We start from the raw sequence: 25,828 nt of genomic DNA, 5'->3' as shown, positions 1-25,828 counted from the left end.
CCGAACAAGACATCACCAACAGACATGCCAAAGTGGATGGGAAAGACCACAGGGCCTCAACCCTGCACAAAGAACCTTGGGCAACTAAGGAATGCTGAGAGTGGAAGAAACATTGTCTCCCAGGGAAGAGCATGCAAGTTGTTTATCCAGCACCAAATGGTCAGCCTTGAACACATACAGACGAGTAACACTATACTGGCTGAGCAGGTTATATTTAGGAATATATATATGCATATTTACATATATGTGCATATAACATATATGCATACAACAACAGTTAATGAAAAAAGAGTAATATACTCCCTGGGGGGTATACAGAAGGGCTTGAGGGAGGAAAGGGAAGGGGGAAATAATGTAATCATAATCTCCAAAATAAAAAGAATAACAAAAAAAATTACCAATGAAGACTTCGTAATGAAGACGTGACTCCCTCTGCTGATGAGAAATTCCCTCCAAGCTTAAGTACTTTGTAATATATAATATATATATATATATATATATATATATATATATTTATAATGATAAAGCTGATTGTTTCACCAAGCAAAAATCAAAAATTATATTTACATAAAGGAAATATTTTGCCTTCAAAAAAGGAAACTGCACATCAATGAATTGCATTGCTTTAACTAAAAGTTAAGGGTTTTGACTGGAGCACACAAAATGTAAACAAGCCTTGTTTTCTGTTTGCTTCCATTCCCTCATTGCCAGGGGAACTTGATCCCTCACAGTCTAATGCACTATAGATAAAAACAAATGACTCCCTGTGACTCCCTACTCCCTGCTACATTGTGCATGGCAGGCCTCTAGGCAGGTTTCATGTCAAGATCTGTACAAATCCGTGTGGGCCTAGTCACAGACCCTCTGGAAAGGGAGGTCTCCAGTGAATTAACCGGGTCACACAGCGAGGGCCTGAATCTGGTATTTGTTTCTTTGGGTGGATGGATGGATGGATGGATAGATGGATGGTTGAGATGCAGGCTGTCATGTAGCCCAGGAAAGACTCCAAGAGAAGGATAACCTTGAATATACATAAGTGCAGATAACTTTAAACTCCTAATCCTTCTGCCTCCATCTCCCAAATGTTGGGATTTATAGGTATTTAAGCCACCACACCTGGCTTCCTGAATCATTAAAATGATCACAATAAAATTACTCATCAGGCCAAAGTACACTGGGATTCAAAGGTACATGCAAGAAAGTTATGAAGGGTGGAGTGTCGCTGTAAACAGACTGGTCAATTACTTTGGCTTGCCCTTATCCGGAATCCAGTGTGTGGGGTCTCAATGAGAAAAGACTCTTTAATTACAAGTTATATATCTGTTGTTTGATCCTAGACACTGAATTCGATCCTTAATAGTCAGGACACAATGAGATACACACAGGCACAGGTGTGTCAGGTTCCCTAACAGCTCACATCTCTCCTACGTGTGACCTGATGGCACAGTTACCCATTCACTAGGAAGCTTTATCTGAGGGCATGCCATGAGTCAGGACACCCAGGTCCACATTTCAGATTGTACCAGATAGGGCCCATCTTTAACCACTGTGGGACATGCTTTCTTCACACCAGGACAAAGGACTGGGCTAGATGAATAAAGGCCTCTTACTTCTTAAAACTGCATTACCTTCTCATTGAGGAGAAAGAAGAGATGAGAATTCACAGCAGACATCCATTAGGGCTATCTGTCTATTGATTCCTCAGATTAAATTTCTGGGGCAAAGAATAGCAAGGTCAAATACTTAGGCCTGCAACATAATCAGGATGGAAAGCCGATGTCCCATTTCTGTACCATTATTCTCTGGGAAGCAGCTAAGGTTAAGTGCATGATCTAAGGTATAAGAAATGCATGGGGGGGCATCAATTGTGGACAGTTTGCTGTGTGGAAGATATTGTAACATATACTTTATGTGATTTCTCATAGCAATCACTGAAGAGAGAATTGTGGACCCCATTTTATAAGCAAGAAAATGGAGGCTATAGGACCAGGGGTAGGTCACTTTGAGCTCAGAAAGGCCTTTAAGGTGAATTCTCTTGAACTTAAAGGCTTTTCTCTCTCTCTATTACTTAAAATAAGCTTAGATTTGAGGGACTGGGAAAATCTCATGATAATCCAAGCTTAGACAGCTGAAGAATGGGGTGGGCTTCATCCATCTCAAGTGTCATTCACATGCACACATGCTCACAGAAGTACAGACAGATTACAGGACCAACACTCCCACAGAAAGTTCTCACTGTCTATATTGGAGGTTTACTTGGCTTTAGGCCTAGTCTGGGTAGCTTTTAGTAAATTGCCCACCATTCTCCTATTTACCAGATCTCCAGTGCCAAAGAGTTTTGTGATGGGTGAGAGGCAGGGTGAAAATAAAAAGAGGGAAGAGAAATGTTCATCTAGAAGTGCTTTGTCATGGGTTCTGTCAACATTATTTACAAGACATTTCCTGTATTACAACACATCTGATTAACAAGCCTACACATGGGCAAAAGAAACTTCTGGAATCCTACTTTCCTATCAAGATGATATCTTCTCTCTGGTGGGCCAGACCCACAACAGACCCAAGAGCCCTTACTGGCATTTTGCACTCCCAAGTCCCCGTGTGTTTGTGGAGTCGCCCCGCCAAGTTCAAAAGAAGCAGTTCATCTTAAATAGTCATTTCCTCGAGCCTCCAACTGTCTCCTTGATGGCATAACAAGCCACCCCCTCCGAGTCATCCAGCAAACCTTTGATGCACCAGATCAGGGAACTCAAGGGTGATAGTCAATACTGGGAAGAGAAACAGATGATATCTAAAAATGGTCAGTACTACATCCTTCCACATCAAGTTCAGTTTGGGTGATTTTCAAGTATAGGGAGGTGTTAGGCTTTTTTTGTTGCGGGAGTGGGGGTGTGGCTTTTTTTTTTTTTTTCTCCTCCTTAGGTGAAGCAGATGTCCAAAGAAGCCCAGAACAGAGGACACAATGTTAGTTAAAGGAAATGTTAAGCCCCAGAAACCAAGTTGCCTAACTGGTAAGGCAAAACCGTTTCTACTAACAGGGTATCTGGATAGATTGGGTCCCATTCATCTGAATAAAGGAAAAAATCTTTACCTTCACCGCCGTCTATTCGAAATTTAACATTTTCTTCAAGTTTTGTGTAGGCAGTCAGCCACAGCAATATCAGCAGCATTTATGACCTTTTAAAAAGTATTTTCTTACACTACAGGGTGTGCCTATGTCTTGAATTCTAAGTTCCCTAGTATTTCAAAATTGTAATAGTTATTTGCTTTTAAAAACATACATTACATGATATTCTTTTAATATTTCAGCAGCTGTTTTATTTCATCATAGTCTACCTTTAATTTGGTGCTTTGACAAGTCTTTTTGAGAGGGGCTGGCGAGGTGGCTCCGTGGTTAAGAGCTCTTACAGAGGACTTCCAGATGACTGGGGTTCTATTCCTAGCACCCACATGACAGCTCACAGCCATCTATAACTCCAGTTCCAGGGGTCTGACGGGTATTAGGCACACACCTGTTGCACAGACATACATGCAAGCGAAACAGCCATACACATGAAATAAAATAATAAAGTTTAAAGAAGAAAGGAAAACTCTTCTGAGAAAGAGTCCTTCGTTTTCCCCCAAACTCAAAACTGCCCAAACCTGACACAATAATGGGTCAGAATCCTGCGTCTACAGAACCCTGCGCAAACTCGATTGGGTCTGTGAGCCCTAGAAGCTGGGGTGGAACTCCTCGGGTAAGTAAAAGAAAGATAAAAACGGTCCCACCGAAGAGCCTTTCCCCACTTTACACCAGTTGCCAATCAGCCCAGCCTGTGCTCCTCCGCTGACCCCCAGCTTCCCGGGCACCCTCCCCGCCACCCCCCATCCCCCGCGACTCTCTGACTGCACCGGGCTCAGTCTCAACCTCTGCAGGCTACGCGCGGTGCTGAGTGACAACCAACAAGTGGAACTAACGTTCCTGAAATTCCCACGCACCAAGACCACAGGTCCTGGCGGTGTGGGTGGGGAGGGTGCCATGGCCACCCTCTCAGCATTGCTGAGGCTCGGCCACTCCCGAGAAAGCTCTAGAGTCCCAGATCCGTGTGCTTGAAGCGGTGGGTGTCAGGGGTTGGGAAGGAAGAGAGGCGGCCCGGGAGCGCAGGGACTGAGCAGAGACAGCGAGAGGACTGTGAGGGGTGACAGCGTCCCAGGGCCAAGGGCCAGAGCTCTGTGGGATGCGTCTTACCGGGCTGAGCGACACCGTGGGCCCCAGCGCTGGCGCAGCAGAAACTTCAGTGGCGCTGGAGCTCTGGCCTCCCTGGGGCCCCGCCCGGCTGCGGGGGGGCGGGGGGGCGGGGGCGGGGCGGGGACGGAGGACGGGAGCGGGGACAGTCACCCCCCCCCATACACACACACACACACACACACACACACACACACACACACACACACGCCCAGGAAAGGCCGCCCCGGGCGTTGCCCAGTCCCGAACCGCTCGAATAGCCAGCACCCCGGAACAGGCTCGGTCACCTGAGACCTGGGTGGCCCTTGCTCCCTGGCCACAACCGTGCCCCGTGCCGCGCGACTGTTCCCACGCAGCCCAGACGCTTTTCCCACGCCGGTGGTGCAGACAAGGCCACTGCCACTCAGAGCCACTCGGTGACCTTCCTCGGGAACCTGCTGATCATGGGGAATTGTACTTTTGTCGCCCAACGGGTCACGGTTCCGCCCCTTCTAGTGTGGACTATTCTAAGGTTTGCAAGCTAGAGCCCGTGGCCTACTGTATTTATTAAAGCAAATACCGTCCCTAACGTTGCTACCGTCTCAGCTTTAAAAACTTCAGAGAATATGCAAATGCCACTAGCTTAAAAAATAAAACATAGAAAACTATGTTTCTTTTGCACTTGTTTGGTTTTGTGCATTTTAATAGTTTTTGAGTCTCTTGTTTCAAACTTTCTGTCTTCACTCTGAAGGATCTATGGTAAGATCATCTGGTCACATGACTACAAATGCAGACTGTGGGTTTAATGGTAACCCCTTGACACTTGCTCGCACCTGAAGCTCTGCCTCCTCTGTGACTTTCTGCCATAACCATTTCCAGGTAAAGAACCTGGAAACAAAACAAAATGAAATCTGTCTTTTACTGACAGATCTATTGCTGGTAACAGTGTATTAAGACTATGTAAAATTCCTTAATGCTTGCCATAATCTTATCTAAAACTGAATTTATTTTACCAATATAATGTTTCACATACTTGAAAGTTTAGGCAAGGAACAGGCATCAGAAAAAATTGTTCAGGCCTGAGCACAAACAGTTCACTGTGGTATGGTACTGCACCCAGCACTGGAGGCTGGCATCTCTGCTTCCCACCTTCTAAATGCCAACAATTGTAGCCGAAATTTTTGACAAAAATAAAACTCTACACACAAGTATTTCCAAATTGATTCACCTTACTCTCCATTTCTCCTCCTTCTCCATCCCCATGAAGAAAGCCCTGGTTCCTGTGGAAAGGAATCAAGGGGTTATCCGCTTGCAGGGTGTTTTGAGGCTGGTGGCTGGAGAATTGCATTAACAGGTATGACCTAAACAGTTCCCACACACTGGGGTGTCTGTGTATCATTCTATTATCTCACTCAAGACCCTTCTTTCCATCAGAGAGCAGGGGTTGGGACTTGCCTACCAGACATTAAGGATGAGCGCTGAGAATTTACTCCATTGCCATTCTGTTTTAATTTTTATTACATTTTATTTACTTTTTGTGTCGGGGTGTATACGTGTGTGCCCTTGGTATACAGGTGGAGGTTAGAGAAGAACCTCCTGAAGTCATCTGTCCTTCCACCAGGTGGTGGATCCCAGGTCATCAGGCTTAGAACCAGGCATCTTTACCTGCTGGACCATCTCACCAGCCTTTCATCATCGGATGGTAATTCTCCCAGTCCTTGCCTATTGAGTGCCAAGTAAGCCCCATGGCTGCTGTCTGGACCTGCACTTGATTCCTACCCATATGAAGTTTCCAGAGTGAAGAATGTGCAGTTAGGGAGCTGGGAAACTAAGAGAAATATTAAAGGATGACAAGAGGGCATATGGGGGCAGGGCTGGGACTACATGGGGGGAGGGCTAGGACTGCATTGGGGGAGGGCTGGGACTACATGAGGGGAGGGCTAGGACTACGGGGGGGGGGGGAGGTGCTGGGGCTCAGAGGAACAAATCCCTGCGCAAGAAGATCCAGGGAAAAGGAAATCCACGGGTTCTGGGAAGCCATGCAGACCTATGCTAGGAAGGGAGGGCAGGCAGCAGGAATGAGCAGCAATAAAGAATGGAAGGGATCAACAATTCTCGCTCATATAAACCCTCCTCATTCTCGCTAATTGGACTCCCAGAGATCCACCTGGGGCCTAGTCATGGATCTCTGCATCCAGATCCCTCAGTAGTTGGATGAGGTTTCTAGCACGACAATTAGGGTGTTTGGCTATCCCATCACCAGAGTAGGTCAGTTCGGACTGTCTCTCGACTATTGCCAGCAGTCTGTTGTGGGGGTATCTTTGTGGATTTCTGTGGGCCTCTCTAGCACTTTGTTTCTTCCTATTCTCATGTGGTCTTCATTTACCATGGTCTCCTATTCCTTGTTCTCCCTCTCTGTTGTTGATCCAGCTGACACAAATAGCTAAACAAACGGAAACACATGAAATATGAACCAATGGCTGAGGGGTCACCAACTGGATCAGGCCCTCTGAGTGGGTGAGACAGTTGATTGGCCTGATCTGTTTGGGAGGCATCCAGGCAGTGGCACTGGGTGCTGTGCTCATTGCATGAGTTGGCTGTTTGAAACCTGGGGCCTATGCAGGGTCCCTTGGCTCGGCCTGGGAGGAGGGGACTGGACCTACCTGGACTGAGTCCACCAGGTTGATCTCAGTCTGTGGGGAAGGCTTTGCCCTGGAGGAGATTGGAATGGGGGGCGGGCTGGGGGGAAGGTGAGGGGGGCGGGAGGGGGGAGAACAAGGGAATCTGTGGCTGATATATAGAACTGAATTGTATTGCAAAATAAAAATTTAAAAAAAAAAAAGAATGGAAGGGAGAATGGAAGACTCTGTGTCAAGAGTGAAGACCCTGGAATAAGGGTAAGGCAGCATGATTCTGTGGGTATGCAGCTTTAAACGCACCTGCTTGCAGCCCATTAAGCAAGCCCCGCCCTCACCCCGAAGCAAATGCTTCCCTGGGTGAATGTGTAGCTAGAGAAGTGGCATCTTCTGCCCCAGTAAACCCTCCTAGCTGTGAGAGTCACCCATCCAAAGAGACGCTAATCATCACCAGCTGCTATGAGACTTATTGGGAGCTGGGGGCGGGGATTTCTGCACTGAGCAGCACTCACTGTCTGTTCTGCCAGACCACCAGGAAGTCCCCTAACCGGAAAGGAAGTGAGCAGAAATACAGAGAATATGATTACTTTTTCACATGTGACCTTTAGAAGGTAGTTCCAATCTCTCTTAGACTGCTGCTTTCCTCGTAGCCAAACTGCTTGTAAAATAACCAAACTGCTATGAAGCTACAAGGCGGTCAGAGCTTCTTCATCTGCGTCACAGAAGATCAAATTGTTTTCCAGGCAGAAAACAGTAGTGGACTTCCACAAATACAAAGTGCCCCAGCCCAATTAGCATTCTTGGTTGCAAGTAAGAAATTGGTTAGGTTGTTAGAAAGCTTTCATCAAATGCTTAAGTGATGGTGGCCAGGGAAGTGAACCTGACTTGGGTAATTTCCAAAGAATCAAAGAGCCTGAACATCTTTTTGTTGGTGTTGTAATTTTTTCTCCTTAAAAAAAATTATTTTCTTTTTGAGATTTTCATACATTAGTATCATATTTACACCATTCCCCCTTACCTTCTCCCCTCTCCAACCCCTTGTATGTCCCCCTCAAATTCATGATCTCTCTTCTTTAACTATTATTGATACACACTATACACACACACATACACACACACACACACACACACACACACACACACACACACACACATACACATGCACACACTGAGTCCATTTGGTGTTGCTCATATGTACATGTGTTTAGGACTGACCTATCAAATATCAAGGGACTCACCCGAAAGAAGACTAATTTCCCCTTTTCTTAGCATCCATTAATTGCCTGTAGCTCTTCATCTAGGGTAAGGCCTGTGAGATTTCTTTCTTCCACACTGGGTGTCCACTTGTTTAGGTGACCATATTGTTGAAATTTTATGACTGCAGCTCCCTTTCGTATATAGAAAAAACACTATCTCACAGCAGATATCCTGGTCCTCTGACTCACAATTTTTCCATCCCTCTTCCACAATGTACCCTGAGCCTTAGATGTAGGGGTTATGTTGCAGATGTATCTATTAGGAATGCAGACCCCAAACAGTTGTTTTTGTCATTTTAATCAGTTGTTGCTTTCTGTGATGCTCTCCATGTACTGCAAGAAAAAAAAGAAGAAGAAGAAGAAGCTCCTTTGGTGAGGGGTGAGAGCTACATTTGTCTGTGAATATAAGGATAAATATTTATAATTGAGTTGGGAATTTTACTGTTTAGAAAAGTGTCAGTAACAGGTTTTCTGGGGTTCATGACCTCACCAGTCATTGTTAGTTGGCTAAGTTTACAGGACCAATCACAAATTCCTTCCAACTGAGAGATCATTGAATTTGATTAGACAGCTATTGGTTATCCCCAAGATATAAGTGCCGCTATTGCATCCTTGGGTATATCTTGCCATATTGATCATTGTCAGAAGCAGGCTGGCCACTCCTAGGATATTCCCAACAGCAACCACAAATGACTATAAAGTGAGTGCCACAAATATAAAAGAAGCCAAGAATCCAAGTCTTCAAAGAAAGTGTCCACTTGACTGACTGTACATAAACAACTAATATCATAGTTGCCAGGACAGGTAGCTTGCACATGCTTGGTCTTGTTGCTTGCACTGGGACTACCATGGTGGATGTTCTGTCCCAAATGGGGAAGGGGTCGAGTACTGGACAGTGGGCAATAGAGACAATGTCTGCTATAGGCTTTATAAATACAAGGTCTTTATTCACATAACATTATTTACCATCTCTCTAAGCAAAGTAATATAGTAAAATTCTCAGCCCTTCAGCCAGAAAGGGTTCTGCTAAGGACCCACATAGTAGAGTACTGAGAGCAGGGTGGGGCTCAGGCACATCATCTTTCTCAAGGAGAACATACTAACTGGCCTCAGTTAGCTGCATTAGCAGATAGATCTTTTTTAAGTTCCTGCCTCATATTACTCTTGTAAAATGAAACTAGTTAATATTTAAAACTGACTGGCACTGTACCTGGCATAGAAAAAGTATTCAGTTGATGACTGCTGTTTGCATGGTTTTTATTGTTACTGTGTCATTATGTTATTACTGTGATTTGAATGTTTGTCCCCTCCAAAGCTCATGCTGGAATTTTATTGTCATTATAGCAATATTAAGAGGTGGGACCTTTGAGGTGATTGTGTTATGAGGGCTACACAATCATAGGTGTAGCCGATGGCATTATATAAGACTAAGTTCTAAGCATAATGGGGAAAAGTACACATTGCATGCATAAGCCTAGCCACCTGAGTTCATCAGCAAGACTGAAATGATTCACTATATACAAGGGATCCGCAAGACAGTTATTAGGTTTCTTATCAGAAATTAGGGACCAAAAGGCAGTTAGCCAATCTATTCCAAGTCTCCACCAAGAATCCTCTATCCATCAAAACTGTCATTCAAAGATGATGGAGACATAATACGTTTGTCACTGGCCTACCTAGCCTTCAGTGCCTGATCCAATATTTAGATATCTGAAGAACCTTGCAATACTGGTTTTTCATGTGGCTCTTCCCTGAATGATTTCTCCATTTCAGTCCCAAATACTAAAATCTACAACTTGCCTTCATAACTCAAGTAATCAGAAAAAGAATAACAAGCTAAACCCTAAATTAGCAGTTTAATAACAAAATTAAAACCAAGATAATTTAAAAGAAACATAGGCCGGGCGGTGGTGGCGCACGCCTTTAATCCCAGCACTCGGGAGGCAGAGGCAGGCAGATCTCTGTGAGTTCGAGGCCAGCCTGGGCTACCAAGTGAGTCCCAGGAAAGGAGCAAAGCTGCACAGAGAAACCCTGTCTTGAAAAACAAAAAAAAAAAAGAAAAAAGAAACATAGAAAAATGACAAAACTTAAAAAAAAATTGAAAAGATCTGAAATTGACAGATCTTTAGCTGGGTGTAAAGAGAGCACAGCACAATGGTGCACACCTGTGATCCAAGTTACTTGGGAAACTGAAGCAAAATGGAAATTTTGAGGCTAATCTGAGCAACATAGTGACCTCTCTCATAAGGGGATATTTATAGAAAGAACATTCAAATTACTACAATAAAAAATATAAATTTGGATTATCATAGTTTGAATGTAAACTGTTTCCCATAGGTGGATAGAGTAACATTTGGTCCCCAGGTGGTGGCACTGTCTCAGAAGGTTCTGGAACCTTCTCTTACTCCTGCCTTCTCAATTGCAGACGCAATGTGACCAGCAGCGTCCACACGTGCCAGCTGCCATGCTTCCCCTGTTGTGTGGACTGTGTCTCCTAGAACTGTAAGCCAGAGGAAGCCCTGCCTTAAGTTGCTTCTTGTCAGGCATTTTGTGACAGTAATGAGAAAACTAATACAGAGAGATGTAACTACCAACTCTACAGAAATACAAAGGATTGTAAGAATGAACAATTATAAACTCGTAAACTTGATAACCTGTGTGAAATGGACAAATTCCAAAAATCACAGAACTTACCAAGACTAAATCATGAGGACATAGATCTTCCAAATAGGTTAATAACAAGTAAGCAGATTGAACCAGTGATTTAAAAAAATAAATCTCTCAGCAAAGAAAGGCCCTGGACATGATGGCTTCCCAGAAGAATTCATTTAAAGAACTAACTCCAAGTTTTCTCAAACTTCCCCCAAAAAACTAAGTAGGAAGAACTATTTCTTAACTCATTCTAAAGACCCTAGAAAAGAAATTATGTTGTTTATGATAATTGACACAAAAGTTCTCAATAAAATACTAGCATATTAATGAAATGAGCTAGGCAGTATATTAATAGAATTATACACCATGACTATTAAGTAAGCTTTATTCTTGGAACTCAAGGATGAGTTCACATACAAAACTGATCAATGTAATATACAATATTAACAAAATGCAAAAGAAAATATGTATCATCTCAGCTAAAGGAGCAATATTGCATGTTGTACATGTTGCATGCACAAGCCTAGCCACCTGAGTTGATCAGCAAGACTGAAATGATTTGCCACATACAAGGGATCCACAAGAAGGTGGATCCAATATATAAGTGCCGCTGTTGCATCCTTGGGCATATCTTGCCATATTGATCATTGTCAGAAGCAGGCTGGCCCCTCCCAGGATACTCCCAACAGCACAACAAATGAAGTCAGACCCATATATTCAAGTAAAACCAGATTAATAGTAAAGCAACCTGTCGGGACTGGAGAGTTGACTCAGCCATTAATTGAATTGAAACTGGCTGCTCTTCCAGAGGACCCAGTTTCAATTCCAAGCACCCACATGGCAGCTCATACATGTCTGTAGCTCCAGTTCTAGCGGATCTGACACCCTCACACAGACATACAGGTAGGCAAAACACCAATGCACATAAAAAATTTTAAAAATAAAATTATATATATGTATAGTATGTATAATATATATGCGCAACCTGTCAAGTCACAGGGGACCTCCACTTGACAATTGCGTTGGGGCTGCCACCTTGAAATTCTCAATATTTGAACTAGAGGTCTTGCCTCTGGTTCTATCTCATCTTCTACCAGTATTATAGCTAGCACTGCTCTCAGGGCTGAACCGGCTCCATTGTCCCTACTGAGCTCAGGTGTCAGTAACCACGCCTCAACATAAACGTGGTGAAGTGTCTCAGAGCAAAGTCACTGGGCCACGAGGTCAGTTAGGCCTCCTATTGTTAGAGATCTATAAGGTATATTCTCATGAGTACCATATTGCACCTTTTGGGCCACAAAAATCTACTTCACACAGTCCCAGGGAATAGTACCTCCACAGTCCTTGGAACCCCTCCTTCCTAAGGTGCCGCTCAAAGAAAAAGTTACCTGTGCACTTCCCTATGATCACATTTGATCCCAGGGCCACAATCAACACTCACCTTCTCCTCTATCTGCTTTGTCCTCAGAACATGACATTATTGGCAGGTGCTGGTGACATAGCCAATGTTATAACCCAAACCTTCATTCTGGGTAGGTCACTGTCACCTGCCCTGGGTCCTTTGGAATGGTAGTAAGAGGGCCATTGGAATGGTGGTGAGGGGTAAGGCCACTCCACATCACACCTAGTTTCCAGACCCTTGTATCTTCCTCTGGAGACCCATCACCAATGTAACAAGTGCAGCATGTCCTGAAAAATGGCACTGTCCTTTCAGGTCTTCTTAGGGCCGGTGCTTCAACTGTGACTGTGCACATTGGCTCTAAGAACCTCTATTTCCAATTCCCTCTGGAAACAGTGCAATTTATGACAACCAGAAGTTCCTGTGATCATGACCTACAACTCCTTCACTTGAAGTTGACACCCATTGGCTGCTCTGCTACATGGAGTTCTACACCATTGCCTAAGTTCCTGGATAAAGGTGCCACATGAAGTTTTCAGGTGAGGAAAAAAGAGACAATGTTTATTTGCCATGTATCTTACTAATGCTAATCCTTTCACCTTCTATCATATTAGAGAAAGCAGAACCTCTTAGAAATCTGAAAGACAGCAATCCTTATTACCATCAAGACAACACAAAGCTGATTGAACTGGATGGCCAGAGGAGGCTTGTATCCTGGAGGCTTTGAAAAGGTACATGCCCTTCAGAATGTGGGAGACAAATCCTATGAAGTATCTAGATGAGGGTGTCTCCATGTCATTTATGGGATGTTACAATTACAAGAGTGGGTGGTGGTATTCTGGGATCTCCTCCCTTACCCCAACTTGATGTATCTTCTAATCTTGTCACAAAGAAGGAAGTCTGTTCCTGTAGACTGCCTTGTATTCTGGAGGCCATACTTTCCACCTCTGGGATATTTTTCTGCCCTGATTCTGAGTATAGCAGAAAGGTGCCAGCTTTGGGTGGGATTGGAACGGGACAGAGTGTTACGGAAGGTGTGAGTCACAGCACCAGCCAGCCTTGCCAGCAGACACCCATTGTGATGGAGGGGACCAAGAATAGCCAAAGATGCAGTATGACCATTGCACAGATCAGCAGGCCACATGGGCCAATTGTAAGCTGGGCTCTATTCAGGACTCCCTTTTTTGCTTTGTTTCCATGTGCCCCACTTTAATAGAGGGTCAAAGACATCTTTAGAGCTCTCAGTATCAATGCCAGCTCAGACTCTGTCTAGTAGTCCTGAAAATGCCTGATTGTCCCCTTTCCCACTATTATCAAAGCGAGTGGCCCAGGTCCCTTTGAAGAAGGCCTGGGAAAGCATCATGGTGTCTACTTGTCATGTAGCAATTCACTTCCTTCAGCCACCTGTCCGTCAGTGGGCTCCAGACCTGAAAACTGAGTCATTTGAGAATTGAGCAAAGGATCATGAATTGTAACTGATATGACTTTTCTCACCTTGTCCTTGACTGCCATGTGTCTGTCTCCCAGACATCAATACACAGATAGGTTAAGGACCACCATCTAATGTCCCATGAGCCAAAGCCAGTCAGCCACCTATCTTTGTAAGTAAATTCTTATTCAAACACAGCCACACCCCTTTATTTTAATATTATCTGTGTCTATTTTTATTCTACAACAGCTGATTTTAGCAGCTATACTGAGGGCCTATGACCACCAAAGCCTGGAGTATTTACTGTCTAATACTTTACCTAGCAATGTGATAACTCTTATTGTTGATAACCCTTGATGACTGTCTCTTTTGCCCTAGGTTCAAAGTAGACACCATAGTTCAGTGACCATGTTCCCAGCCCTCAGCAAATGAACCCCACTGGCTGCTCTTCTCCTAGCCTCCATCATGCTTCTGGATGCTCACACACTCTGGCTCTACAATCAACCATGGTCTACAGATTTCCTTGGAGCTGTGAGGACCCTTCTTATCAGTTCATTTCAGTGGCATGGTGAGTGGTAGCCTGTGTGCAAGGATGTACCTTTTGTCCAGTCTTTTGGCCACAGAAGATAAAGGCTCAGGGTGGTTGTGGGGGGGAAGCATCTAGATTTAACCTCCTCTTAATTAACCTCCTGTCACCTTCCCTGCCCCTTAGGACAGGGAGAGAAATACCCCAAAGCCTCCCTCGGCGGGGGTGGGGGTTTGGGGGGGTAGGGAGTGGGGGTGGATTTAAGACTTGCTCTCCCAGCTCCACATGTGGCCATCTGCTATTATTTCTCTTTGCAGAACTGGTTGTTTCAGATGGCATGCATACCACACAGTGGGCAAAACAGGCCAGGCCAAGTCACATTATGATCTCAAAGGAAGGCTCCTGAGCCAGTCCCACCCAGTGCTGGTCTGATTGTCACATCTTCTCTAATTGCTCACCTTGTCCTTATTTCAAGGAATTCAAAGTAAAACCTGAGGTTGATTTTTGTCTCTGCTCCAAAGTCATCCCACTTAAGAAAATTCTGCTGCGGTATGGTAGTTTGGGAGTTCTTGCAGAATCAGGTCCCAGCCCCATCACTTCCTTCACATGTGTGCTTCAACTGTCTCATCCTGCTTCCCCTTCTACTTCCTCATGTTGCTGTGGTAGGTAACATGTGCTAAGCACCTGGCAGGAAGCAGATCCTCAGAACGGCTGGGAGTAGATCTAGGAATCTAGATCTGGCCAGACATGCAAATAATAAATTAGATAAAGGCAGAGAAATGCCCTGCAAATAATAAAGACAGCTCTGTGGCTAACAGCAGGCCTGAATCCAGATTCTGGTCATTGATGTATTTTTCTGCAAATGCCTGAATTAGTGAGTGTGGAGACACCTAGGTCCCTAAGTAGCTCTTCTATTATTAAATAACACATGTAAAATTCTTTGAAAACTGTAACATGCTAGAACTACCAAAAGACAATGAAAAATATTTGATGGCCTTGGTTGCAATGAATAGATAATTGATAATGTTATCTTATAAATGGAATAGGGTGGGATATTATATATTATAAAAAAGTTTGTGGAAATGTAGAAAACGGGGAAACAGCCCAGTGAACAAATCCTAAAAGAAGTCTAGTACCAGGTTTCACAGAATCTGAAGCATCTTGAGACCTGGGTTTACTCTGTTCCCTTCAAAAGAAGTACAATTTCACAGATCACAGACTGGTCCCCTCTTAACACCCAGCTGCTCTCTGCTTCTGCGTCCCCACTCTTGACTCCTTTGACTACTAAAGGGGATTCTCTATGTAACCTAGAACACACTCCCAAGATAGTAACTGAGTAGGATGATGAGAGTCACTCTATGCCCCCCCCCCCCATGTAGGCAGAACTTCTTCCAAGCCAGGGCTGCACTGACTAGCCCATGGGTTGTTTGCCCCTGGCCCGGGTGCCCACCCCTGACCCAACCAGACAAGGCAAGTGGAAAGAGGTGGAATTTCAGGATCTTTGCCCACAGCAGTCGTTTAGTGCTTTCCTTAGGAAAACCTAAGCATAATTGGTGATAAACTGTGATGGAATAGACAGATGTAGATAACTGAATAGACGACTGAAAGATGGATGGATAGATAGATGATGATAAGTTAATTGGTCACGATTTTTAAGAGAAGAAAAGTTTCAAGCCATTAAGTCCAACATCAAACTAGAAGGCTCAAAACATTAGAAAAATGCAGCTTTAAATCCTGTCACAGGTACCTTTAGAACATCTCACTGTTTAAACAAAAACTCCTATTAAGAAACTGCAGTCGAGGAATAACGAGGTGGCTCCCTTTGGAGTGGAGTTTGCCATGCAAGCTTAGTGACCTGAGTTCAATACCCAGAACCCACAGAAAGGTGGGAGGAGAGAGAGGAGACCACAAAGTTGTCCTCTAGCCTCCACACGTGCTCCGTGACACACACACGCATCACCGTCGGCATCATTTGAAGCCAACATAAAGCAGGTAAGGCTCTGTCTCAAAAACAAACAAAGAAGAATTAACTTTTTAGAAGGATTAGCCAAACATCATTAAAGCAAGTGAAATAATACAGTGACAATCTGTTCTAGGGGAGAATACTACACAGTACCACAAGATGGCAGCATTGTCCCATGCATGGTCTAGCAGGTTGCTTTTAAAAAAAAAAAAAAAAAAAAAAAAAAAGTCTGTTTCTTACCTACTTTGTCCTGAAGCTAATTCTTGAGAGATCTGAGAAGCCTCTAGTTGATGAAAAAGATACAAATCTAAACAGCATATCTGGCATCTATTCTACTTTCCAAATCATCTGCTGTCTTTGGGTTTTTTCGACTCCCAAGATCTTGGGTCCTGGTACTTAGTCTAATTGTATATTAATTAGGCATGAAAACAGTAGCTTAAGTTATCCAAGGATTAGAAGCCCTCCTAGTCATCTCCTGGTTTCCAGAATTATATTATGTATTTATGTAATTTAATTTTTATTATAGAGATTGAGAGTAGAGAAATACACAGACAGACAAATAAAGGTTAGAATCAATAATAATACTCAAATATGCACCAAAAGCCAACTGTAATTCTGAGTTCTATATATCAGCCTAGTTAGGCCATGGTACCCAGATATGTGGTCAAATTCTAGTCTAGATGGTGCTATGAAGATGTTTTTTAATGAAGATATATTAACTATTAACAGAACAGTCCGGTAGACATTTCTTTGGGAATGCATCATGGTAGAGACTCATCAGTTGTGCTCCAGGCTCACTGGTCTGGAATACTAAGGCCCCAGTGTCACCTTCCCTGGGTCCTCATATCTTTCCTGAGCTCCAGGTCTTCTTCGAACTGTTTGTCCGTAACACTGGCCAGAACCTAGCTGTCCTTTCCAGTCTTTATTTCCTTCTGCTTACTGGGGAAGAGTCTGGGGGACCAGAGGTGTAGTTTAGTGGTAAGTTTGACTAGCATGTATGATGCCCTCAGGTCAATCATCAGAGAAAACAACAACTCAAATGATCTGCATGGATTCTGAAATCACTCAGTGAGCTCTCCTGCCCTTTAGGTGAGATCAATGTTTGTTTCCCTCTGCACAGGAGCTCATTTTGATACACATGCACGCACGCACGCATGCATGCACACACACACACACACACACACACAGAGAGAGAGAGAGAGAGAGAGAGAGAGAGAGAGAGAGAGAGAGAGAGAGAGAGAGAAAGAGAGAGAGAGAGAGAGTAGCAGGCCCACTTCAGTGTTGGTGCTGAGTATACACAAAATGTGCCACGGCTTCTCAGCAATCACAGGAAACTTCCCAGCCCTGTTCAGATGTTACCCAGGGGATTTCCAACAGCAGAGCACACCATCTACAGGAAGCAGCTCCCCCTTCAGAATGCGGGGCGGAAGTGAAGGGCTTATCCAACAGGGATCTTTTTCTCGAGAGGGGTCCTCAAGAAGAGGGACTTCCACCTGCCTTTGGACTCAGTCTCTCTCAAGAGCTACCAGATGCCAATGGCTCTTCAAGCAGTGATGGGATTGGCATGCCTACCTTCTGCCTCTGTGCTGGGCTCTTTTTTCTTTCTGGAGCATGTGCAAGTTTTGTGCATGCTGTTGTGGTGGCTGTGGGAGCTACTGCCCTGTTGTACCTGGAAAACAGTTTCCTTGCTGTTATAGACCACCTACAGCTCTTACAACCTTTCTTCCCCCTCTTCTGTGAAGATCCCAGAGCACTGGTGGGGAAGGATGTGATATATGTTTCCCAATTCACGATTAAAGCATGCCCCAGGCTCTTATTCTCTGCACATTGATTGGTTCAGGGATGGGGGTCAATGTGTTAATTTTTATCTTCCTGAAAGAAGCTTCTCTGATGGAAGTTAAGAGATGCTCTGATCTATGTAAACCATTGGGAGTCGTGTTAATAATAGTATTGGGTTCTCCAATACTATAGGACCTGTGACCTATCTAGCCTTGAGCCTCTTTAACAGTGCTGTGTATGGGTTACATCGCATGAAGTAGGCCTTAGATCCAAGTGGAAAGTGGTTAGTTATTCCCATAACATTAATGACACTATTGTACCAGTGGGCAGATCTTGTCAGGCCAGTCACCGTTGTAGATTGAAGGTTTCACAGCGGGGTGAGACTGAGGTTTAATTTTCCCCTCCAGCATCATGCATAGCACCATTCAGAACCATGGATGATAGCCAGTAGGGATTAAGTTTCCTGATGAGTCCAGCTTGATTTCCCCAGGTTCTGTGACTCAAGTGTGTGATGTCTTCACCAAGGTCTTACCATGAAGTTCAGAAGGGTAGTCAAGAGTATTGGCAATAGCCTGTAATGCTTGGGGATGGGGGTCTATGTGACCCCACTGGCCAATGACTCAAAAAGCAGTAACTAACTCCTGGTGGAAACCCTATCATCTTAAACTGTGACCCTGTATGAAGTCATATAACTAAATGCAGGGACCATGAAAACGTTAGCAACAGTTAAACATTTCTGAATGTGCAATAAACAAAGATTAATTCAAAATCAAGCAGGTGATGAATCTGAGGTGTTTCTGGAAGAGTTCACCAGCACTATGATACTTCATAGCGACCTTGGTTCTGAACACTCAACATGTACTTTGTGCTGCACAAGCCGGCACATCTCAGAACTAATGCTGCCTGCAATACTTGGACTCAGATTCAAGACTGTTGTATGTTGCGAGTTGCAGGGTTTTTATTGTGCATGCCAAGAGTTTTTCCTTCCTACAGAAACGTAACAGCTCAAGTTACAGAAAATGACAACTTACATTTCCCTACTATCTTTCCTTAGCACCCACCAAATCAGTGTATCCTTGAGCTGTATTGTATTAAAATGTTTCGTTTTGAATTGCTGACATGACTTTCTAAAGAAAGAACTGAGTGAATTTTGGCTTGGGATTACAAATGACCTCCTACCAACAGTTCTATAATAACCCTAGACACACTCTTACTACTTTGCACTATGAATTTATGAATGGTGTTCTCAGAACTGACAATTATATAATCAAAATCATCAACTCTGAAAAGCACTGATGGTGTTTGGGTACTTCACCCTGCTGTGCTCACTGTCCAGTGGAGATTTGAGTCTATATAGAAAACAAGCCATCTCGTTCCTACACAAACTTACTTTTCTCTTTAATAAACAGTGGCGTGATTTGGGTATGAAATGTCCCCTATGGGCTTGTGTAGCCGAACACTTGGTCCCCAGCTGGTGGTGCTGTTTGGGGAGGTTGTAGAACCTTCAGGAGGTGGAGCATTGCTGGAGGAAGTGGGTCACTGTGAGGGGCCTGTTATAGCCTGGTCCTAATTCCTATTTGTGCTCTGCCTCCCAGGGCTCCTGCTGCCATGGCTTCCGTGCTAAGAGGACTGCATCCCTGGAATTGTGAGCCAAAAGAAACCCTTCTGCCCCAATTTATTACAGAAATAGAAAGCTAAGACAAATGGTAAAATTTCATACATATATTCCATATGCATGTACATACATATATATGCACACATGTAAACACATGAATTGTCAGCAAATACTTGATTTGGGGATGCAGAGGAATTTCTCAGTGAATTTTTCAAGAAGGAAAAGCCCAAGAGTGCCTGGTTCTGAGCCACAATCAGCAGCCACCTTTTCTCCAGTTTACAGTGGACAGTCGAGCAACCTTTTACCACTAAAAGATAGATGCATTTTCATTTCTTTACATATATATTAGCTGACCTTATTCAGAGACTATGCCTGGATCTCCCCTCAATCTACCTTCCCATTTATGCTCCCCAGCACACCCCAAAGTTCACCCATCTTCCCTGGGACTGCCATTCCATTGCATTGCTTCTACAGAGTTCCTACTTTGCTTGCTAGGTGGAATCTGGCCGCACACACGCAGGTAGAGCAAGAGTAAACTAACGGAAATGCTAGCTGTCTGCTGGATCTGAATAAACAGAAGACACAGGAGTTGTCTCCATTCAAAAGAAAAATCCAGAACCCGAGCGACTTTTAAAATATGAGTACAGTCATGTTTGGAGCTCAATTTTAAGAACGACGGCTTTGGAGAATATGTATACATATTCTGATGAAATATATGATATGTATTAAGTATATAATGAATTTGATGGAATGTATAGAGCCAACCCTGAGAGATACATACACACACAATCCACAGAGAAAGTTCCAAGTTCCTGCCCTCTCCAGAGGCCATCCATCAACCTTAAACCCAGCCTAAAATACTCTACTAGCTGGAAATCTCTACCATCTAAAGGCGTTTACCCGGGTAGCAATGGTTTTAAAGTACTTGCTACCAAACCACTTAAAGTGATGGCTTTGTGGGTTTTGACCCTCACACTGTAGCCAGGCTGGTGTCAAACTTTCAATCTGCCTGCAGACTACCCATGACTGCTATCACACCCTGTTTATAGTACTCCCAAATAACTAACTTATGGAGTTGGATCACTTCAACCAGTCTTTCTCATGTGTCTGGTTGGGGTTTCATGAGTGGACTGGTAATTACTTTCTTTTTTTTTTTTTTACAAGTATTTATTTTCATATGTATGTCTGCATCCTTGAATGCATGTATGTGTACCATGGGCAAGCTCAGAAGAGACATCAGGTCCCCTAGAACTGATTACTGTGAGCTCCCTTATGTGGGTGCTGGAAATCAAACCTGGATCCTCTGCAAGGAAAGTTAAAAGAACTCTCCAGCCCCTGGACTGGCAATTTTTTTTTTTTTGAAATGAGATATAAAGATTATTCAGTACAAAGAGGACATGAAGAGAGGAAAAAAAATAGGAGAGGTAGCAAAATGGTCAGATGTCTGAAGTAATGTATGTAGGCAGAAGTTTTTGTCCTGCAAGCCACTCTCACGTAACCACACAGAGGTTTGATATAAATTATAAATGCTCAGCCAATAGCTCAGGCTTGTTACTAGCTAGCTCTTACATTTAAATTAACCCATATTTCTTGTCTATACTTTGCCACGTGGCTTGGTACCTTTTCTCAGTATGGCATGCCCATCTTGCTTCTCTCCGAGTCTGCTTGCAACTCCAAACTCTGCCCTTTCTCTTCTCATTGTTCTCAGTCTGGCTCTCCCACCTAACTCTATCCTGTTCATCTATTGGCCAGTCAGCTTCTTTATTAAACCAATCACAATGACATATATTCACACAGTGTAAAGGAATATTTCACATTTCCCTGCTGTGGGATGGTCTGTATGTCAAGTGTGTTGCTGATTGGTCAATAAATAAATCACTGATTGGCCAGTGGCCAGGCAGGAAGTATAGGCAGGACAAGGAGGAGAATAAAGCTGGGAAGTGGAAGGCTGAGTCAGAGACACTGCCAGCTGCCACGATAACAAACAGCATGTGAAGATGCCAGTAAGCCACGAGTCACGTGGCAAGGTATAGATTTATAGAAATGGATTAATTTAAGCTGTAAGAACAGTTAGCAAGAAGCCTGCCACGGTCATACAGTTTGTAACCAATATAAGTCTCTGTGTTTACTTGGTTGGGTCTGAGAGGCTGTGGGACTGGCAGGTGAGAGAGATTTGTCCTGACTGTGGGCCAGGCAGGAAAACTCTAGCAACATTTCCCCCTTTTTGTCTAATTTAAAAGGAAGCTTTTAACTTTAACATAGTAAAATTATATGCAACAAAACAGTTATTAACTGAGAATTATAGTTACAATATCCAGTCCATTTGTATTTGGCAAATATAGAGAAAATATTCTATTATTTATCTTATCTTTGTGAGTTGAAAGTTTTATATCTAATTTACCTTTTATTATAACTAAGGAAAACTTTAACTATGACTATCTAGTCTTCAACTCTGTCAAAGACCCCAGAAGGGTGAAATGTTACCTAATGACAGAAATATCTGACTGCCTGGACAGTCACCCTAGCTTCTTCTATAACATTGGGGCATCCAACAGTGGCCTAAGGCCTAGTATATCTGACAGATATCAGGTAAAAGCTGAAAGATCAGAGAAGCAGAACACCCAGCTACTAGTTCTTACCTCTACAAAATCTTCAGCCTAAAGGGAGTGAGTTCCAGCCAGGCAGTGATGGTGCATGCTTTTAATCCCAGCACTCCCAGGCAGATCTCTGTGAGTTCAAGGCCAGCTTAGTCTACAGTGAGATCCAGGACAGGCACCAAAACTACACTTTATTCCCTTTTAAAGGACTTTATCATTTTTAAAACTATTTTTTAAATCTATGACTGTATATATTCTTCATCTTCTCTTTCCTAAGCCTATGTATATTTTTAAACACACTATAACTCATTCAGAGGCTTTTTTCATCTGAATCTGTCTCTACTGCATATCTGTAATCTTTTTCTGACCACATGAGCCTTTAAACTGCTAAACAGCATGGCTAAGACCTCTGCCTCTGTTTTAGCAGCTGGCTCCCTCCCACAGGCAGTTGCCAAGAGATGCTTTTGTACTGCAGCCATTGTGAGAGACTGTGGGAACCCACTACGTGGTTTATCTCATGATGCACTGGTGACTCAAGTCCATAGGAGACATCCCTGTACCATTGGCCAGCATGAGACATGAGACTAGGAAGTTGCTCTTAGCTCCATTTCTATGTGTCTAGAACCCTTTCCGAAGCTCTCTCTGGTTTTATGTGGATGTAGTTGCCAAGCATTTGGGGGCCAGTTATAGGGAGAAGTTTTTGTCCTGCAAGCCACTCTCAAGCAACCACACAGAGACTTAATATTAATTATAAATGTTCAGCCAATAGCTCAAGCTTGTTACTAGCTCTTACATTTAAATTAACCCACACTTGTTATCTGTTTTGCCACATGCCCTGGTACCTTTTCTCAGAACAGCATGCCTATCTTGCTTCTCAAGTCTTCTCTGCCCTTCTTTCCAGCATTCTCTCTGTCCCCAAAACCCTGCCTAGCTATCAACCAACTTGCTTTTTTTTTTTTTAACAATGAGAGCAACACATTTCCACAAGCCTACCTTTTTTTAGACAAAAAGGGGGAAATGCTTTGGAATAACCCTTCTGTACACTATAAAGATTTGTCACTCAAATTGGTTTAATAAAAAGCTGACTGGTCAGTAGCCAGACAGGAAGTACAAGTGGGACAACCAAACTAAGGATGCTGGGATGAAAAAGGGCAGAGTCAGAAAAGATGCCAGCAGACGCAGAGGAAGCAGGATGTGTAGAAAATGAGGTAACAGGCCTGAGCTACCATGGGAACTAGCAGGCAGGAAAGAAAAGACTGCCTACAAGTGTACATAAAGAGAAATATATACTGCTGTGTACAGAATAGTGCTTGATAAATAATACCACATGATTCTGATGTTTTTATTAGGTGCATAAAAAGTAGTTTTCATTTATAAGACCAAAGTGAGACAAGGTCACAGCTGGTACTGATAAACTGAATCCACAACAAAACTCACTGTGGACACATCTACATTACATTCAACGTCTGCATATTTACACAACACTCATGGCAAAGTCACATGAAAGGAACACCCAGCGTTTCAGCTCTGTGCATATCTGATCTTGTTTCAAAACAAGGGCAATTTTTTTCCAGTCAATTTCTATTTGTTGAAAAACACAGCAAGACTATTATAAAAAGGTTATATGTTTGATTATTATATTTCCATGTTACTGAAATACAACTAAAGTTTTAGGGTTTGATCACCTATCATATTTCTGATTAACCACTGACCTTAAAATAGTGGATAATAATGTATTTCTTTTTGTAGATTTATCTGTTTCTATATCATGTGGATGAGTGTTTTGCCTACATGTGACTAAGTGTACCACATGTGTGTCTGGTGCTGGCAGAGCGTAGATGAGGACACTGGATCCCCTGGAACTAGAGTTACAGATGGTTGTGAATTGCCATGTAGGTGCTGCAAAGAGAACTTGGGTCCTTTGTAACAGCAGTCAGTGCTCTTCACTGATGAGCCTCCTCTCCAGTCCATCTTTCTGATATTTTAAAACGTCTTTAAAACTTAATATAATTCTAAAAACATATGTACTTTGCCATTCATTCATTAAACACGATTTATTTTAATACAGGTCAAAAAGTTCAATTAATTAACCAGGACTCTTTCAATTTCCCACCAGCTAAGGTTCAGTTTATATATATATATATCAGATATATAATCTGATTATATATCAAAAGCAATTGTGAATAATTTATTCCTTAAGATTAATTCCACAAATTACTGGGTAGCTTTGAAACTATTCCACTGCTTATAAATGTAAGTCACTGAACCATCTATACCGCCAGTTCCTTGCATCAGAACTGTCTTTAGCACTCTAAAACTTCTATGGGCTCCACATCAGAACCAGTAAGAACTGAGGATGTTGGTATTTTCTCAAGTTCCCAGGTGAAAAGGTCACGTGCCTTAGTGTGGGAAACCTTGCCGGTAGTGACTAAGCCTGGGAGCATCTCACCCTTTAAGGTACACCAGAATCACTGGGGGAAACTTTAAGCAAACCAAATAAAGAACAGATTCACTTCAACAGACTGAGGGAAGTGCCCAGGGACAGCATTTAAACCACCAGCACCATCAGTCTAAAATCACCGTGAAAAACAGTCTCCAGCCTTTGTCAGATGCCAGGTACCTTATTACAACAGTACGTTCTGTAATTTAATGACACTGCCCTGCAAGTCCCAGTGGCCTCTGCTCTGGGAGTGACAGCAAGTGACTAAAAGTAGCAGCCTTTCAAATAGACACTTTGTATTCTTAAACAGAAGGTCGAGAGCAGTGACTTGTCGGACCACAGTTCATTTCTTAAAGAAGGAAAAGGTCTTTCAAAGAAGTAGTTAAGCCTTTAAACTGACGAGGTTTTAGCATCATTCATCTTTAATGATCTCTTTATCGTTTGCCCAGGATATGATCAGAGGTAGTGATTCCAGCTTACTAAAGGTGTAACATGGAGTACAAAGACACACATTCTACTCAGACACCTTTGTAGTTCTGGACTGCTCACACACAGTAGGGTTAGAGCCCAGCTCACACACAGTAGGGTTAGAGCCCAGCTCACACACAGTAGGGTTAGAGCCCAGCTGTGTATGAAACACTAAAATGGGAAAGCATACTATTGATATCTAACAATGAAACTTCATTTGCCCTACAGAGTAAGTTCCCACATACAACATCGAGACTGTAACTAAAGGTACTCTGCTACCTCTCTTGTATACTATTTACCAACATTCCACCCACCCTGTAATTACACATGGCGTGAATAACAGCAGATTTTGTTCTACTTTAAAAAGTGCTGAGCCAGACATGGTGGTGCACGCCTTTAATCTCAGCACTTGGGAATAAGAGGCAGGTGGATGTCTGTGAGACTGATACCAGCCTGGTCTACAGAGTGAGTCCAGGACAGCCAGGGCTTTTGTAGAGACCACATCTGAGAAAAGAACAAAAAGCACAGACATGCGCATCAGAGCATCTGGCAGGTCCACCATCACTGCACAGCTTTAGGAATGGATGGAATCCTGCTTAGAACCCAAAATCTACATAAGCACCAACACTGAAAAACAGAATGGCTGGAAGAATCTGTCTGGCATCCCCTAACCTATATCTAAGGTGCTGGTATTTCCAGTGTACACACACTTCCTGTGTTCTTCACAAAGGCTTGGTGGTTTTCTTCCTGGGAGACTTGTAATCAGACAATTAGAATTTCTCTTTAAGCAATGAAAAGCAATTGCCCAAAATCAGTGTCACAGCATAGGAACGGCCTGTCATCATAAGAGAAACTGAAACTTTAAAA

At 43.2% G+C, this 25,828-nt stretch overlaps 1 protein-coding gene and 1 long non-coding RNA gene across 4 annotated transcripts in view; one reads left to right on the top strand and one right to left on the bottom strand.

Moving 5' to 3' along the window:
- Sqor (sulfide quinone oxidoreductase) overlaps positions 1-4,315 on the bottom strand; it is a 41,726-nt gene extending 37,411 nt beyond the window's left edge. Inside the window, exon 1 of one of the 2 annotated variants that reach the window (XM_059261286.1) lies at positions 4,226-4,315. The gene's annotated coding sequence lies outside the window, so the exon portion shown is untranslated. Of the gene's footprint in view, positions 1-3,509; positions 3,607-4,225 lie in introns of those variants that run through there. The other variant, XM_059261287.1, reaches the window with a different exon arrangement.
- LOC131909580 (uncharacterized) lies at positions 3,685-14,136 on the top strand. Of its 2 annotated transcripts, XR_009378881.1 has the most exons (6): positions 3,685-3,734; positions 5,469-5,555; positions 5,776-5,903; positions 12,541-12,683; positions 12,759-12,875; positions 13,952-14,136. It is a non-coding gene; the product is annotated as an uncharacterized LOC131909580 (long non-coding RNA). The 2 variants fall into 2 exon arrangements; XR_009378880.1 differs by lacking the exon at positions 5,776-5,903.
- Positions 14,137-25,828: the final 11,692 nt, after the last annotated feature.

The sequence above is a fragment of the Peromyscus eremicus genome, chromosome 4 (assembly GCF_949786415.1).
Source record: "Peromyscus eremicus chromosome 4, PerEre_H2_v1, whole genome shotgun sequence".
NCBI lineage: Eukaryota > Metazoa > Chordata > Mammalia > Rodentia > Cricetidae > Peromyscus > Peromyscus eremicus.
Note: the sequence above shows the minus strand (reverse complement) of the source record. Positions and strands in the feature narration are given on the sequence as shown.